Here is a 17,674-nt window from a genome sequence, read left to right on the forward strand (position 1 = left end):
TCCAAACTACAAGAAAGAAGATTCCACCTAAACATTAGGAAGAACTTTCTGACAGTAAGAGCTGTTTGACAGTGGAATTTGCTGCCAAGGCGTGTGGTGGAGTCTCCTTCTTTGGAGGTCTTTAAGCAGAGGCTTGACAGCCATATGTCAGGAGTGCTCTGATGGTGTTTCCTGCTTGGCAGGGGGTTGGACTCGATGGCCCTTGTGGTCTCTTCCAACTCTATGATTCTATGATTCTATGATTCTGTTCTATGATTCCTACATTGCAGGGGGTTGCACTAGAAAGATGACCCTTGATTCTATGATTCTTCATTTATCAAAGCAGATTAATGGTACAGACTCAACAGCAGGTCAATACAGCCCAGGAGCAATTAGAAGGTGGAGAGTTGACGTGGATGAACCCAGCCTAGGAGCAAGGCCAAAGTTCACAAGGCCAACATTGGTAAAAAGGAATTCAAGACTGTCCAGGAGCAGTAGAGCTGTCCCAACCAGTTTCCCTGCCCACCCGCCAAGCTTTTAAGCAGATGTGGGGAGCTTCCACCTACTCACAAGAATCTCTATTCCTATGTGTAAATTGACTTTAATTAATATAACTCCCTTCCTGAATTCCACCGTAACTATCTTCCTCCACCCATTCATGCTCAGAGCAAGGCCACTGACCCATCCATTTTATGAGTACACAAGAATGCATCACAACTAGCTCTGAAACAAAGCTAGAACTTCAAAAATACAGGGTTTTTTATTTTAAAAAGTGATTTGGTTTCAAAAAAGAGATTCCAAGTGAAGCTTCCTGGTTCTTGCTAATGTTGTTTGCTTTGCTTTGCTTCATTTCCCCCACCCACCCCTTTTTGTTTTAATGTTTAAGCTGCCAGTTCCCAAAGAGCCTCATTAAAGGGTTGGAGCCTTGGAAGAACAAATTAATTCAGAAAGGTGATATTCTAGTTTTGGTGTCTGTCTTTGAGTGCGTGATGGCATGGCAGCAATAACAGGAGAGCGGGAGAGGGAGGGAAAGAGGAGACAGGGGAAAGACCCTTCATAGAAACCCAGAGAGATGCACAAAGAGAGGGCAGAGGCATGCATTCCTCAGTGAGAAGCCAGAGCCTAATTAGCAGCCATGAAATGAGCAAAGATGAAGTGAATAATCTGCCAGGGAAGTACAGTATAAGTCCATTCTGTAAACATAGGCTGGTGATTCTCAACGTAGGTGGCAACCTACATTAGGGCAGCGAAGCGGGGATTTCTTCCTGGAAATTCCCATTCATTTGTTGATTGGAACAAGAAGTAGAAGGAACATTAACTTATCTCCATACAAGTGCAGTAGATGACACTGTGTGTTCCATCCTTCGCTTGATTCCCAATGTATGGAGTCATTGTGGGAAGTCTGATTTCCCTAAGGGTTTCCTAAGTATACAACATGGATCAAAGTGTACTCTTACACCAAACAAAATAATGTACTAAAACTGCAGGAAGCTGTATCAAAAGCTGCATATCTATATCTATATGTATATCTATATGTATATCTGTATCTGTATCTCTATCTATCATCTATATATCTATCGTGAAATCAGTCACATGTTTATTAAGCAAATGTTACGATTTGCAAATTCGCTATCAGAGCAATGCTGGTACTTGTGATACTGAACTGATATTAAAAGCAGGCAGCCAATCTTGTTCAGTCCCGCAATAGTGCTATTTTATGCCAACAACACCGGTTACTCCTCACATCCCGACGCAGAGCAAATGTGTGAACATACACAACAGCACAGTGCTTTTGCATCATTTACAGCACAATCCTATACATATATAATACTATTCTCAGTTTAAGTGTGTAAAACCAAAAGCTGCAGCCCCAATCTCATCTTCTCAGAAGTCTCATTGAATAATCCCAGGTCAGTGGGGTTGGGATCTCAGCCTAAGACTACCAAACCTATGATGCAGTGCATAGCTAAACAGAAACATGCACACAATACTTAAATTCAAGATCACAATTGGGGGGAAGAAACAGTGAAAATAACCCCCCCCCCAAATAGGCAATAGAAAGGGAGCCAGACAAATAAAATGGATTTTTCTTTCTAATGCTGGCAGACAAATCTTTGGCCTTACTGGGGTGGTGGGTGGGTGACAAAGTACAACGGCATTGTCTCTGCATACCCGAACACCTGCGAAACTCACACAAATACACCAAAGTGCCAAGATTTTTATCTTTTCAGCAGCAGGTGAAATCCTCATTCTTTGCCCACGCTTTTCAGCTTTTCTTAGTTTGTGTTCTCATCCTCCCCGCCTCTTGCATTTTTAGAAGTATGTGTGGTTTTAATGTTTAACGCAGGTATAAATAGTAGGAAGAAAAGGAAAGGCAGGCAGGCACATTTTGAGGCCCGATCTGTGTGCATAACTAGCAATCTCCATGTAATTTGAAGAAAATAAGCTTAAATCATAGACGAGTTTGAGTAAGTTATTGATATTGCCAGAGAAAGAGAAGTGGGGAAGAGGCTGTGATTCGCCGACACTTTCCCACTTGGTGGGCTCCTTTTTTTTGTAATATATTTTCTATATGTCTGGATCCCACTGTTGGGGAATCACACGTGCTGCATGATTTGTATGCATGGTTCCCCATCCAGCTAGGGATGCACACACAGAAGTCTCTTTACATGTGCATATGGCCCAAAGGTGCATCCTGGGAGAGATGCTTTTGGTTTTCGTTCATTTTGGAAAGCACAGAGTCCAATAAATGAATCTCTTGGTGGTGGTGGTTGATTTTTTGTATGTATGTGTCTGTGCAAGTCCCACAATATGAAGAGATCTTGGTTTGCAAACCTTAAGGAGCAGGAGCAGAGTTGGGGGTGGGAATCGAGAATGGACGGAGAAAAATGGTCACAAGCAAGATACGTATTAATGAAAAATATTTGTCCTCCTGCAAGCAGGAGCATTGGGATGCAAATGAGACAGCTGTGTTCTTTAATTGCAGCTGGATTAATAAAATGTAATTTTTACAACCCATTTGCAACAGACCGCTGGGGAATACATTTTATTACCACTCTGGGTGTCTTCTAGTTAATAAATTCGTGTCTTCTGAGCATAAGCGTTTGGCTTCAAATCCCAGATACAAGTTTATTAAAATTGTAATAGTTCTTGGAGACTATAAAATGAAATGAAGTGCACAAAATGTACATTTCCAGCACATGGCTCTCAAGCCATTTTTTACATGACTAATTTCCATGTTTCTGGCCTTGGCAGTGTGGTGTGGTTGAATTTAAATAATAAATATTTAACCAGCCACAGATATTGGTCTACGTGCATTTCAAATGTAGGCTGTTTTAGCCCCCTTTGCAATCTTACTTAAGGTTTACATTTCATAGAATCAGAGAATTGTAGAGTTGGAAGAAATTTGAGGGTCATCTAGTCCAAACCCCTGCATTCAGGAATCTTAGGATGTTGTGGTGCTCTGGTTCAGCCAGTGTAAATCCCCAAGCCCTGACTCAACCAGAGATATGCTGCCCCAAATCCTTCATCCTGGCTTAGCTGAAACTCAGGGAGCTGAGTTGTGCCCTGGAAAAGGAGTGTTCCAGGGGAGTGGTTGAACCAGGACCAGAGGAGGGAAACTTAAGTTTGTTGGATACTGTGTGCATTCAATTTGGTCATGTTGGTATACGTTAAGCTGGCAATGTTTGGCAAGCTGAAGAAGCTTGATCTTCACTCAGTAGAACAACGTTGGCAAAGTGTTTCCTAACTTTTATTGACAGAAGTCTGATAGAGAGTCATGTTGAACACATGGAAATGTTCACCGCCTTCTGCCCTGGTAGGTTTCTGCAGTGCACATGCACAGTATCTGTCATAAAGATGAGCATTTCCTTAATAATGGATATGTTCTTGTTCGATATTTGCAGAGCTTTAGACTCTAAAGTACATCTTGGTGTACAAACATCATTAGTGCCTTCCTACTGACAGAGGAAGGAGATAGCTATACTTTGCTAATTTCTTCAAGATGAGCCAGTCAATAGTTTCTTCATATTGATTGACACACATCTCCTCTAACCTTTACTCAGGAGCTCACTTCAATTAATTATAGCATCTTGGTGCTATTTTGTCCTTTGCAATATTCTTGCCAATGATTCTTTTGCATTCAACCCTTGATCCTGATGTTTACTGGTATTCATTTCCTGGTATTTGAACATAAATGGTTCATAGTCCAGTTCCCGGCATTGCCTGCTGGTCTGGGGAAAACTCCTGCCTAAAACTCTGAAACCTTGCCAATCAGTGTGGGCAGTACTAAGCTAGGTGGGTGGTCTGACTTTATAGAAGATATCTTCTTGTAGTGGTCTTTTGTGTTCCAACCAAATGGATATTGGACAGTGTTGGTATGTGCAGGTGAATTTAATACCCCACTTAGAAGGTACCACTATGCATTGATGTGAGGAGAAGGTGCGTGGACTTTCCTCCTGTGACTGTGTCTTGCCAAATGCAAGGTGGTTCTTTTGTTAATGAGATTCAGAGGCACTGCAAACACAAGTGAGTGAGACAATTAAAGATTTTATTCTAAACAGCAAACATTACATACATTATCAAGCAAGCACTTCAATCTGCCACTTGGAAGCCCTCAAGAAGTCGTGAAGCGACCCCCCCAGGTAGCCTTAGTTTGCACATAAATGATCGATCAGTCCGTGCGTGAGCTTCTCAAAAACTATGCCCAACACCATCCGATTTATAGATAGCTAACCTGTGTGGTTTGCCTGGCTGCCTACATGCTACTAGCTACATACAGATTAGCCACCTCTCCCAATGCTTCACTTTCTTCAAGCAATGTCCAACATCAAAAGAAGGTACCTAACAATATCACTTTCTTCCAGCAGATTAGAGGCATTAAAGGCTGCTCTTCAGCCATCAAAGAGCTTAACAAGAGATAGAGATGGGGAAGCAAACAGAGGCAGGAAAGCCAGGAAACCATGTTAGATCACCATCTCCTCGAAATACAAATATCTTCTGGCTAAATTGCCCATACAGTCTAGAAGGCACTGCTTGACGCAACGAGGATGACACAGTGAAGGGCTTCATGCACCATACTTGGAGAGGACCTACCAATGCCTCACAGTAGCTTATCATGTCCATTGGCTTGTAAAGGTAAAAGTAAAGGACCCGTGATAGTTAAGTCCAGTCGCGAATGGCTCTGGGGTTGCGGCGCTCATCTTGCTTTACAGGCCGAGGGAGCCGGCATTTGCTTTTGCAAACAGTTTTTTCTGGGTCATGTGGCCAGCATGACTAAGCTGCTTCTGGCGAAACCAGAGCAGCACATGGAAACGGCATTTACCTTCCCATTGGAGCAGTACCTATTTATCTACTTGCACTTTTTTGGTGCATGTTCGAACTGCTAGGTTGGCAGGAGCAGGGACAGAGCAACAGGAGCTCACCTCGTTGTGGGGATTTTGGGATTTCCCAGGAGAGACATGTGGCTTGGGCGCGCTGCAGGCCCCATGGTCAGTGTTGCCCAGTATTTTGTCACCCCCTCAATGGTGACACCTGGGGCGGCCCGCACCCACCGCACCCCCCTTCCTCCACCCCTAGCAAGAGCATGTCCCTGCTGCTGGCAGGTTGAACCTTCCCAGGTGCACTACGTATGCAAAAACAGTTAAAACATTTGCATATATAAAAGCAGTTTTTTAAAAGACTACATGCTTTTAAAAAATAAATGATTGTATGTATAAAAGAATTGCAAATAAATCCATGTAAGAACGTCCACTTAGGGATAATAATAAAAAAAATCTCTTTTGAAGGCTTATTGAAAGAGCAAAGGTCAGATTCCTCAAGAAGTCAGCACAACACTCACTTCCCCTCTCATCTCGTTCACAGACAATGCTGCTTATCCTTGAGATACTTGGGAGACATGGATTGGCCTGAACTAGTGCTTTGCAGAAGAGGCCTCTAAGTAAGGTAATGATGGAGCTAAGGCTTATTTTACAAGTGGTATGTTGGGGCTGTGTGTTCCTACTTGAATCCTGTGCTATCCGACTTGGAAGCCCCAGATCCTATTACGTGAACCATGAACATGTGCCATGCTTGATGCGGAACACTCTTGCATAATGATGTTCACCTGGCACTCCCATTAACCATTAACCTCTTTAGGTAAGAACTCATCTCTTCTCCCAGGCATTCATGTTTATTCGCTTTGCTGGTATTTGATGCAACTTATGTGCACTTAACTCGTTTGCATTCAGCTTTATGTGCTTGGGGAGGGGGGAGTAAAGGCGGATGGAAAGGGGGCTGGCATTCAGGAATAAAGACATTGGCTATGCTACCCACCACTGAACTGAATGTGTTTTGACTATATAAAATTTTGGCTTCATGCACTATCCCCAGATGTAGCCTTCATGTAAGCTGAGAGTCGCCTATTTGACTGAGTTTGTTTTATATGTCATTGTATGGCTTTTATTGTACTGTGCTGTTCTTTTTTCTGATTTTATGTCATGCTTTATACTTTTAAAATTTTGTCAGTCACTTGGAGAGTTGTTGCTTGTATTATTATTATTATTATTATTATTATTATTATTGACAATGAATTCTTAGGGACATTTATTACTTCTCATATTGTGGGGTGGAAACTTATAAGGCAGGAAGCTAAGCTCTGGTGATATTTGGTGATCCTTGGTTCAAAAGTTCTGAATCTATGCTCTTTAATACACCCCACACAGATGTTTATGGCGCCTCTTTAGTGAGGTAAATGCACTCCTTGTATGCTCAGAGGCATTGTGTTCTACAACTGGCTTGTGGAGAGACCCCCCCCCACCACCAAAATGACCCCAAGAAACCCCTGATATAAGAATGAGCCCAGGCTGATGGGAAACTGCTTTTGAAGAAGACATTAGTTTATACACTGGTCTCAGATTGGAAGATTTATTTGCAATTGGTACCAAGTGCATGTTAAACCATGTGGCATAACCATATGATTTCAAGATACAACAGATTGTGGAGGGAAACTTTGGGGCAGTTGTGGTTGTCTTAGACACATGGGAAACCACAAGTCTCTCTGTCCTTCTTGATAATGCAAGACAACCCTTCTCTGTGTGCAGCATGCTGCAAACTTTCAGACTGGCGGATGTAGCTTGGCTTTTGGTCCATCTCAGCCTGTCATTGGACTTGTTCTTAGATGGCTACCTTTCCAAGAGAACAGATGCTCCTTGTTGCTTGCATTGCTCTGAAGCACTTTGTACTGCATGTCAGTGGATGACAAATGTCAGTGGTGACAGTAATGGTTTCCATGTATCCTGAACACAGAATTTCCTTAGAGTCTAATGCAGTTTGCCAACTGCTCCTCCTACATCCTGCTATAGCAGAGTTTGTACATTGCCCTAACCCATGGGTAGGCAATCTAAGGCCCAGGGGCCGGATCCAGCCCAATCGCCTTCTAAATCCAGCCCACGGACGGTCTGGGAATCAGCATGTTTTTACATGAGTAGAATGTGCGTTTTTATTTAAAATGCATCTCTGGGTTATTTGCGGGGCCTGCCTGGTGTTTTTACATGAGTAGAATGTGCGCTTTTATTTAAAATGCATCTCTGGGTTATTTGCGGGGCCTGCCTGGTGTTTTTACATGAGTAGAATGTGTGCTTTTATTTTAAATGCATCTCTGGGTTATTTGTGGGGCATAGGAATTAATTCATCCCCCCCCTCTCAAAATATAGTCTGGCCCCCCACAAGGTCTGAGGGACAGTGGACCGGCCCCCTGCTGAAAATGTTTGCTGACCCCTGCCTAACCCATGTTGTGGAACTCCCAGTATATGGAAGTTCACCAGATTACCCCTTCCCTGCCTTTTAGGATGCTCATTTTCGGGGGATAGGCTAGTTTCTGGGATCAGAGATCTGAACACACTTTCTTCCCAGTTTCTCAGTTGCATGTTTCAACTGGATGGTTTCAAGGTCTTTGGACAGCATGTTTGGATGGAATAGTTTGAACAGGTTTGATGAATTGATTGCATTTAATTATTTTTGTCAATGTGGTTGAAATCCAGTGAGAAGGTAGGTACTTTCCTTTGCAATTTTCAGAGTGATAGCACCATATCAGTGCTGCATCTTTGGGGATGTTTAGAACCAGGTCTATGCAGAGCTTGTCTGATGCCCAGGGTGGGAGTCTTGTTAGAATAAAGTTATAAACTAAAACAACCAAAGTCTGCCAGGCCCATGGCAGCCCCCCCTGACTTAGCCCTTCAAGGCCCGGGGTAAGTATACCCAGCTCCCCCCACCCTCTCTGCACAGGCCTGGTTAGAATACTGGTGTTTCAAGTTAGTTGCCACTCACGACAGCCTTGATCAGCAATACAAACCCAGTGCAGATTTGGGTTTTAGCCAGAACAGCTCCACACCAGCAAATTGCACCATTGAAAGTTCTGGTTGGCTTTCAGTGCATTACTGAGCTGAGTTCAAGGAGCAATCCTGTTCCCCTAGAAGTCAGCATGAAGCAAGCTGGTGTGAATTAAGCCAGCATAATGTTACGCCAGACCCAAACCCTGTTCAGCAAGGGGACAGCTGCTGCTACTGCATTGCCCAAGCCTGGCAGGGGGAAAACAAGCCTTTAAAACAGTGTTCTGTGCCAGGATTCCAGGTCACATGACTGAGCTGAATGAGCTTAGGATGCTCCTATCCCCAAAATGCCTTTTCTTGGGTTGGGGGACTTACAGCAGCCTTGGCTCAGCTAACTGAGCCCTGGCTTACCTGGAATGACCAAGTTATGCTGGTCCAAGGCTGGGGACTTAACACTGGCTGAGCCTCGCTGAGCTGGGAATCGATTGGCTGAGCCAGAGATCCACTACATCTAAACTGCTCATTCCAGTAGATTGTGCCATAGGAATTCTCCCTTAGTCAATAAAGCCCTAAACAGCTGGAGACCAGGTTACCTATAGGACCAACATGCCCCTTATATACCAGCCAGATCATTCCAACTATCTGGTGATGCCCACCTGACTTTCCGACAGTTGTTTCAGATTTGTTTAGTGTCTATGCAGACCAAGGTCTTTAGTGTCGTGGCACCAGTACAGCAATAGGACACTGTTCCTATTGAAATCAGGCACCCATAACTCTGATATTTTGCCACCTGTTGAAAACATTTCTGCCTCGCCAAAGCAGTTTTAAAGCATTGGTGTGATTTTGCATCTATCATTTGTTTTATATTTTATGATTTCACAATATAAATCCATTTTAATGTTTGTGTTTCACATCACCATGCTATATATTTTTTGCATGAGCAAATACTCCTATGAATAAAAATAAAACGAATCATCTGGGCCAAGGTCATAACGCCAATTCCCATCACCAGATAAGTAAGTGTCAAAAACAAACTAGGTTCAGCACTGAGCTGTGAAGATGACATAGAGTTAATTCTGGAGTGAGTCTGCAGAAAATTTACTCAAGTCCCATTATAAGCATGCTTAAGGATGCTTAAGGGATTCAATATTTGCTACTTTTGATAGGAAGTGATCTGCACCTTAGCCGCAAAATCTATGTGTGCATCAGATTTTATAATTTTCCATTGGTTCCAACACAACTCTTGCTGGAGGCGAAATTTCAGCATGCATTCAAAAATACAGATTTTGAGATAGAACACTTTGGGAGAAAATATACTCAAAAGTTTAATTGTGAATCTTGATTTTGTGTGTGTGTGTGTGTGTGTGTGTGTAGGTAGGTAGGTAGATCAGCAAGAAAACAGGATAGAAATGAGCTATGAGCAGGCATGCAAAAATTACCTAGTCAGAAAATAGAATGCTTGGACCACCCTACCTACCAGTTTTGTTTGCCGTATGGATTGGCTGTAGGAGATTTGCTTCAATAGAGAAGAAAGATTCCTGTATGCAATGTTTTTTTCATGTATTTTGCAGTAGCTGTTAAATTCAATGAAAGGAGATAAAACTCAGGAGACCATTTGGTTATAGCCACATTAAGAGGAAAAACACACACAACTATATTAAATCCAATTTGATTCTTGCTTTAAAACACATGTAAAGAAATGACAATCTTTGTGGAAGCTTAAATTACTGCTAACTAATCAACACCACTTAGTGACTTGCTAACACTGTGTGTGATTTCTAATTACTTCTGTAGTTTGTCATTGTTTAACACAATCAAAGCTAATTGACCAGAAATTTTTTTTTTTAGGTGATATTGTTGTAGGCTGCAGCGATGTTTTTAGTGTTATTGTTCCACTTTCTTTTAAGCACCCCAACCTTCTCTGCATCATTAAATCTTAAATTGGACTTTGAAAAGAAGTGTATTTTATTACAATTATCAAATGGAAAGGAATGTTCATTCCATGGTAAAAAAAAAAAAATACCAGAAGGGTCTTTATTGCCATTCTTTGCAGGTCAACGGTTTTTAAAAAGGGACATTTGATTCAAAATGACATATTCTCATTTATACTACAGTAGTTATAGAAGTCAAAGGCAAGAGAGGGAACTAGTGTTAAGTGGGCATTGCTGCTTTTCCCTTTCAGTGGAAAATCTTAATGTCTAAGAGTAAAATTAATGATAATGTAGAACTATTAGTGGATTGTGCAAATATGTCTTTGGTGAGTAATCTGTAGTCATTTTATCTTGTCCTACATATTATGAAATATGAAATCTATTTTTTCTGCATTTACCTATTTTTACAAATTTTCTTTCTCTTCCTTTCCCTTCTTCCTATGTGGAAAGAGAGTTCTTTGGAGCTGGGGTATAGGTGGACACAGGGCCAGATTTAGGTTTGATGAGGCCCTAAGCTACTGAAGGTAATGGGGCCCTTTATATGTCCAGCTGTTCTTTCTCAGCAACAAATTGTCACTGTTTTTTGTGTTGAATATATGCTATATGGTAATTTATGGACCTAATAGGTATCTAAAGTCATTTGCACATAACAAATAGGAGCCTACACAACACAAAACACTGTTGCTGTATGTAGGTTTTATTTGATTTGTTTTTTATCTTGTATTTTGGAAATGTACATCCAGGTTTTTTTCCTTTAAATTTTTTGGGGGGGGGCCCAAGAGAGTGGGGCCATAAGCTATAGGTTCTTTAGCTTATACGTAAATCCAGCACTGGGTGGACATGTAATATCTGGAATGGAGGGAACGACCACAGCACAGTGGTAGAGCATATGCACTCCATGCAGAAAATCCCAGCTTCATGCCCATTTGAAAAGACGAGAAAGATCCTGGAGATTCTGTGCCAGCCAGAGTTAACCCTATTGAGTTAGATGGACAAATAGTCTGACCTGGCAAAAGGCTGTTTCATGCCCTGGATCAATTGTTCTTCAAGCACAGAGCCATTGAGCTTAATGGCAGGCAGAAGGTGCACTCTGTTGACCGGTGAAAAGCAGCAGATGTTGGCAAATCAGAGTGGTGTGCTGTGGTTCATCTGGTTTCCCATTGTGGATAGCATTGCCGATAACCAAGATGGAGTGGGGTGAAAAGCCAGGGAGGTCAGTGTGGCAAGGGTTCAGTGGCAGAGCTAATCCAATATCCCTTCCTCTGCAGTCACACAGCACTGACCTCCCCGCTGTTTTTACTCTTCTAGTCAGTTGGCAGTGACCTCTGCACTGGGATGCCAGGTGAGCAATGCCATCCCACCCTTACCTGCCTGCTGTCCATTACCGGTCAAGAGTTAACGTACCTTATGAACCTTGATGGCTGGGATAGCTCAGTCGGTAGAGCATGAGATGCTGAATCTTAGAGTCATGGGTTTAAGCTCCATGTTGGGTAAAAGATTCCTGCATTGCAGGGGGTTGGATTAGATGACCCTCACAGTCCCTTCAAACTCTACAATTCTATGGTTCTATGATTCTATGACTACCTGACTCTGTATGCACGATGCTAAGTCACTGATGGGGCACATTTGGGAGTTGCCCATGCCCCTGAAGTTTGGTTGGTCTTCACTAGGGACCAATATTTTAGTCTGGAACTCCCCATTGGAAGAAATCTGACAGGAACCACCCCTGCCTTCCTGTAGGCATCTTCTGAAAACTGCATTGTTTATTTTCTTTCTTTTTTAAAAAATATTTTTATTAGTAATTTCAACATAACATTTTATCAAAAAGCATATCATCCTTAAATCCCCCCTATTTTCCCCTCCCTCCTCCCCAAAATATAGCCCCCCTCCACTCCCCCCCCAGACTTCCCTTGGCTCCTCTCTCTGGTTTATCAACATATGTTATTTTCTGCATGTTACAAAACTGTACAGATCCTTAATTTATCTATCTAGATGTTATCAATAAGAAGTTTGCGAATGTTTATTCAAAACCTGCCAAGGAGTCCAGTTCATTTTGTTGTTCCTTTAAATACTTTGTATAGGGTTCCCATTCATCTTTAAAATCACAGTTATCCTTATCATGTAGTTTGTGTGTCAGTTTTGCCAATTCTGCATAGTCCATCAATTGCTCTTGCCACAATTCTTTGCTTCGGATTTTCTCGTTCTTCCATCCTTGTTGGAAGAAGACTCTTGCTGCCGTTGACGCATGCATAAAGATATTTTTGAAAACTGCATTGTTTAAATAGACCTTTGTAATATGAAATTCTCTCTTTTAAAAAACAACAACCAATGCTTATTGATTTTTTAAACGGTCTTTTTATGGATCCTTTTGCTGATTTTATATTAACGCTGTATGTTGCCTTGATATGTTTCTAGGAAAAGTGCAGATTATAAGGACTTCAGAAACCAGGCTCCTAGTATTTGATCTAAGCCAGGCCAAGCCAGAAGTTTCATACTCTCTGCCAAGACAAGAGCTGATGCAACATGCTTTTCCTTTAGTGCCTTAAGATGGCTCTGGGGCCTGAGTGCATGCTGTTTATGATAGGATGAGGTCCCAACTTCCGACCATGAAGTCAGTGGTGCAATCCCTGGCAGGACTGGACAACGAATACATGTTATATTCTGGATTAGGGATAGGTTCAGAATATTTAATGCCAGTATATTTTGCATGTACTTGTCTCTGGAAGTTCTATAGGACAAGGAAACACATAGAGAGGAATTTGATGAAGAGCTTTGACAATTGTTGCACCAATGGAAGTATTTTGGCTTGCCAGATGGAATGATCCTCTGTACACTATTCTGGGAGTTATCCATATGCTCTCAGAGCTAGAATTTTTAGGGGGTTCACAAGGGGAGGAGAGGGATGAAAGTGCTGTTGAACTAGCAGAAGATATTGCATGAGTTTCTGCTACCAGGACTCATTAGTTGAAGCTGGCTTATAGGGCCCCTTTACTGAAAGTGTCTCTTCTTGAAAGTTGGTGGTCTAATGCATTCCATCCATTCATCTCTCAACAGGCACAATTATCTTACATGTGATTCAATAGGAGCATATTCTCTTTTGGTCAGCTGAATTCTGGCAAATAGCCTGCCTCAGGGTTGTGGTTTTGAGCCCCGTGTTGGGCAACAGATCCCTGAATCGCAGGGAGTTGGACTAGATGACCCTCATGGTCTCTTCCAACTCTACAATTCTATGATCAGCAGAACATAGTGCTATTATGCCCATAAGGGGAGCCTGCAACAAAATCTGATTTGGTATTGTTTTTATGCAAGTGTTCCTACATGTGCAATGGTTTTAACTGTTTTGCATAGGTTGTTGTTGTTGTTGTTAAGTCGTTTAGTCGTGCCTGACTCTTCGTGACCCCATGGACCAGAGCACACCAGGCACTCCTGTCTTCCACTGCCTCCCGCAGTTTGGTCAAACTCATGCTGGTAGCTTCAAGAACACTATCCAACCATCTTGTCCTCTGTCGTCCCCTTCTCCTTGTGCCCTCCACCTTTCCCAGCATCAGGGTCTTTTCCAGGGAGTCTTCTCTTCTCATGAGGTGGCCAAAGTATTGGAGCCTCAGCTTCACGATCTGTCCTTCCAGTGAGCACTCAGGGCTGATTTCCTTCAGAATGGAGAGGTTGGATCTTCTTGCAGTCCATGGGACTCTCAAGAGTCTCCTCCAGCACCATAATTCAAAAGCATCAATTCTTCGGCGATCAGCCTTCTTTATGGTCCAGCTCTCACTTCCATACATCACTACTGGGAAAACCATGGCTTTAACTATACAGACCTTTGTTGGCAAGGTGATGTCTCTGCTTTTTAAGTTGCTGTCTAGGTTTGTCATTGCTTTTCTCCCAAGAATCAGGTGTCTTTTAATTTCGTGGCTGCTGTCACTATCTGCAGTGATCATGGAGCCAAAGAAAGTAAAATCTCTCACTGCCTCCATTTCTTCCCCTTCTATTTGCCAGAAGGTTATGGGACCAGTGGCCATGATCTTCGTTTTTTTGATGTTGAGCTTCAGACCATATTTTGCGCTCTCCTCTTTCACCCTCATTAAAAGGTTCTTTAATTCCTCCTCACTTTCTGCCATCAAGGTTGTGTCATCTGCATATCTGAGGTTGTTGATATTTCTTCCGGCAATCTTAATTCCGGCTAGGGATTCATCCAGCCCAGCCTTTTGCATGCATAGGTTATTATACTGTAAATCTCTTCAAGATGCTTTATGGGAAGCAATTAATAAATAATAAAATAGGGTTCTTTCTCATTGAACTGAACATAGACCCAATAGCACTTCATATAGATGACTGTCTGCCGACGGCTCTTCAGATAGAAAAGTGCCTTATGTAAAGCAAGATACATAGGGACCGTATACTGTAGATGAGACTCTTAAGGCTGGAAGAAAGTAGATTTCTTGGTATCCCATTGCAAATTTATAGCAGAGGCAAGATTTGGACTGGGACATTAGCTACTACACCACCATGCAGAATCTCTTGTTTTGCACCAATTTTATTTAGGAACCCCAGAGAACAGGCAGCAGCTGCCCGTATTTTTCACAGCCGCAGCACTCTTGAATTATTAGAACATTCAAAAATACAAGGCCAAAGTCTTGACTGGTGTAAATTGTCGCTGCTCGACTGGAATCAATTTTACATCTGCAGAGAATCTGGTGAAAAGCCCTTTAAGGTTACTTGATTAATACTTTAGCAGAGCTGGAAAATTATTAGAACATTCAGGGGCCTCTTCTGTCATTCCATGAAGCCCTTGACATTTATTGTAATTAAAAATCAAAATGCCTACAAAACATTTCTCTTGTTTAAATGGTAAAGAAGTGGTGCTCTCGTCACTTGAAAACACCCATTCATCTTGACCCTGAGTGTGGGAGTTTAATTCATCTAAGAAGGGAGTCGGGGGATTTAGTGATGAACTAGGCATGAAGTGAATGTTACATTCCTCACCTTCTTCCTCTCCAGTATTTTGTTCAGGGTCATACACCCATTTTTGTTGTATTTTGTCATCATCTAATTAAACTGTGGGTACGTACTGAGAATACGCAACTGAGAGATAAACTAGCTTTAGGGTGTAAGCCAAACTCCACCGCTTATAACTGCCAGGCTGGAAGGTGGGGTGGCAAGGAAATTCTGGGTTTAGCTAGGACTGATTCCACACCTTGCCAGTAGCTGGACATGTTGAAGATCCAAAGAATGCTTGGCTGATCCAGCTCTGCCCCCTACTCATCCTGGCCCTACCATCAAAATGCTCAATTTTTTATGGTATGTAAGTGCCAGCAGTTGTGAAGGTACCACTGACAGTAGCTTCACCTGCTCACGATTTAGGTGGGTGCAGTCAAGAGCTCTGCAGTTTCCATTGGTGGAGCCCACCCACCCGGGCAGGTAGGGATGGGCAGTAGAAAACCCCTGCTTCACCCATACTTGCTTCACCCATACTTGTTGCCATCCATTTGTCTTGAGGGACAATGGAAGAATATGCCATCAGGGGTAAAGTCAAACCATTGGAGAGTTGCAGCACCTGCTATGGCTGTAGAGACCGATATGGGAAAGACATGTTTTATTGCAGCTGGGGCAGATGAATGTGTCTGGTTTTGCTGGTGTTTCTTCTCTCAGTGCTCCTTCCAGTGGTCATTCCTCCTCTGCTCACTACTGTGGATACACAACCTGACTGCCTGAGAGCAAGTCTCCTTGAAGTCTATGGGGCTTACATCTGAGCATATATACATAGAAACTGTGCCAAGTTTCCAGAACAGGCATAGGTAAACTCAGCCCCCCAGATGTTTTGAGATTACAATTCCCATCATCCTTGACCACTGGTCCTGTTACCTAGGGATGATGGGAGTTGTGGTCCCAAAACATCTGGAGGGCTGTGTTTGCCTATGCCAGTTCCAGAACCTTTTCCTAAAGCAAAATGGCAACCAGACTGGAGCCTTCCCCCTCAAACACATCTGAGAAATTGTAAGTTGAGTGCTTTGTAAAACTGATGGAAGTATCTCTTGAACATTTTGAACATCCTTAGCTACTGCTTCATTAGTTTTGTTGTAACCCACCCTGGGACCTGGGCAGGTAATAAATTATAATACTGACATACAAGCTACGGGACAAGGATAACTGTGACTTTAAAGATGAATGGGAACCCTTTACAAAGTATCTGAAGATGCAACAAAGTGAACTGGACTCCTTGGCTGCTTTTGAATAAACATTCACAAACTTTTCATTGATAATAATCAGCTAAATAGTTTGAGGATCTATACAACTGTGTAACATGCAGAAAACAGCATTTTTAGAGAAATCAAAGACTGGAACTGAGGGAAGTCGGGGGTGGGGGTGGGTGAGTTCTGTGGGGGGAGGGAGGAAAAATGGGGGGGGGAATAAGGATGATATGTTTCTGGATAATATGTTTTGTTTTAATTTTGAATAAAAAAGTTATTAAAAAATAAAATATAATATTAAGAATTTTAAAAAATCTGTCTTACTTCATGCCAGTTGCTTGTGCATAGGATTACTCCTTTAGTGTTAGAACTGGGGCTCAGAAGATATTCTCAGTGTTTATAAAAATAACATGTGAAACTGCCCCCTGATAACTATTAGAGCACAGCGCATTTAGAGCCAACCTCTGATGTTCTGACTTCACACATCTGCAGGGGCAAATCCCCCGTGCTGCAGAAAGGATGCGATCTTGTAAGGAAAGTTTGTTACTTTTCTTTTAACAAATCTTCACTCTCTCTCTCCCCCCCCCCCCATTGAATCTCTGTCCACTCGATCAGGAAACGCATTCATGCCACACGCAGCACTGCTTCTTTGCCTTCGTGATTGTGAGAATACTCTTGGGCAATTAATCTAGAACAATAGACATAGTATTTATGAAGGCAATATAAATGTTAATAGCAACGCGAATTTTGTGTGCACAAGACAAAAAGGTCAGGTCCCCCCCCTCCCCATCATCGCTTGGGACAGTTTGATAATGAATGTTTAATAATGTCAAAATCGTATTGCTTATTCAGCAGAGATGAGATATCATATCATGGAAGTCTATCACCGATGATGAAATCATTACCTGAGCTGAATGGGAAGAAAGCCAGTCAGTCATTTGGGAGGATTTATTTAGATAGCTTCTAACACAAGGAGGACCTTGATTTAAATCACTTCGTAATGCCTTTTTGTCTCTGCCTCTTCATCCCCCTTTACTTTCTGAGCTTTACAAACAGAGTAGATCTGAATGACAATCGAGGAAATTTTCTTGGTTTCCTATTTTACGCTGTTTCACCCCAAGTGCTCAAAAGAGGCACTAATCCTTTGAAAAAGAGGGCAGCCTTCTAACAAATTAACATTAAATGCATTCCCTATGAGCCACCAGAAGGCAAGGCAAATTAGGATTATCTTTTCGTTAAAAAAAAAAGTCTTAAGAAGAACACAGGAAGCTGC

General features: G+C 42.2%; 1 protein-coding gene across 2 annotated transcripts in view; it reads left to right on the forward strand.

Moving 5' to 3' along the window:
* NAALADL2 (N-acetylated alpha-linked acidic dipeptidase like 2) overlaps positions 1–17,674 on the forward strand; it is an 821,817-nt gene that overhangs the window by 153,403 nt on the left and 650,740 nt on the right. The window contains exon 3 of one of the 2 annotated variants that reach the window (XM_081862367.1): positions 5,842–5,922. The gene's annotated coding sequence lies outside the window, so the exon portion shown is untranslated. The other variant, XM_081862368.1, reaches the window with a different exon arrangement.

This window comes from Podarcis erhardii (genome assembly GCF_964252035.2).
Source record: "Podarcis erhardii genome assembly, chromosome: 5".
NCBI classification, from domain to species: domain Eukaryota; kingdom Metazoa; phylum Chordata; class Lepidosauria; order Squamata; family Lacertidae; genus Podarcis; species Podarcis erhardii.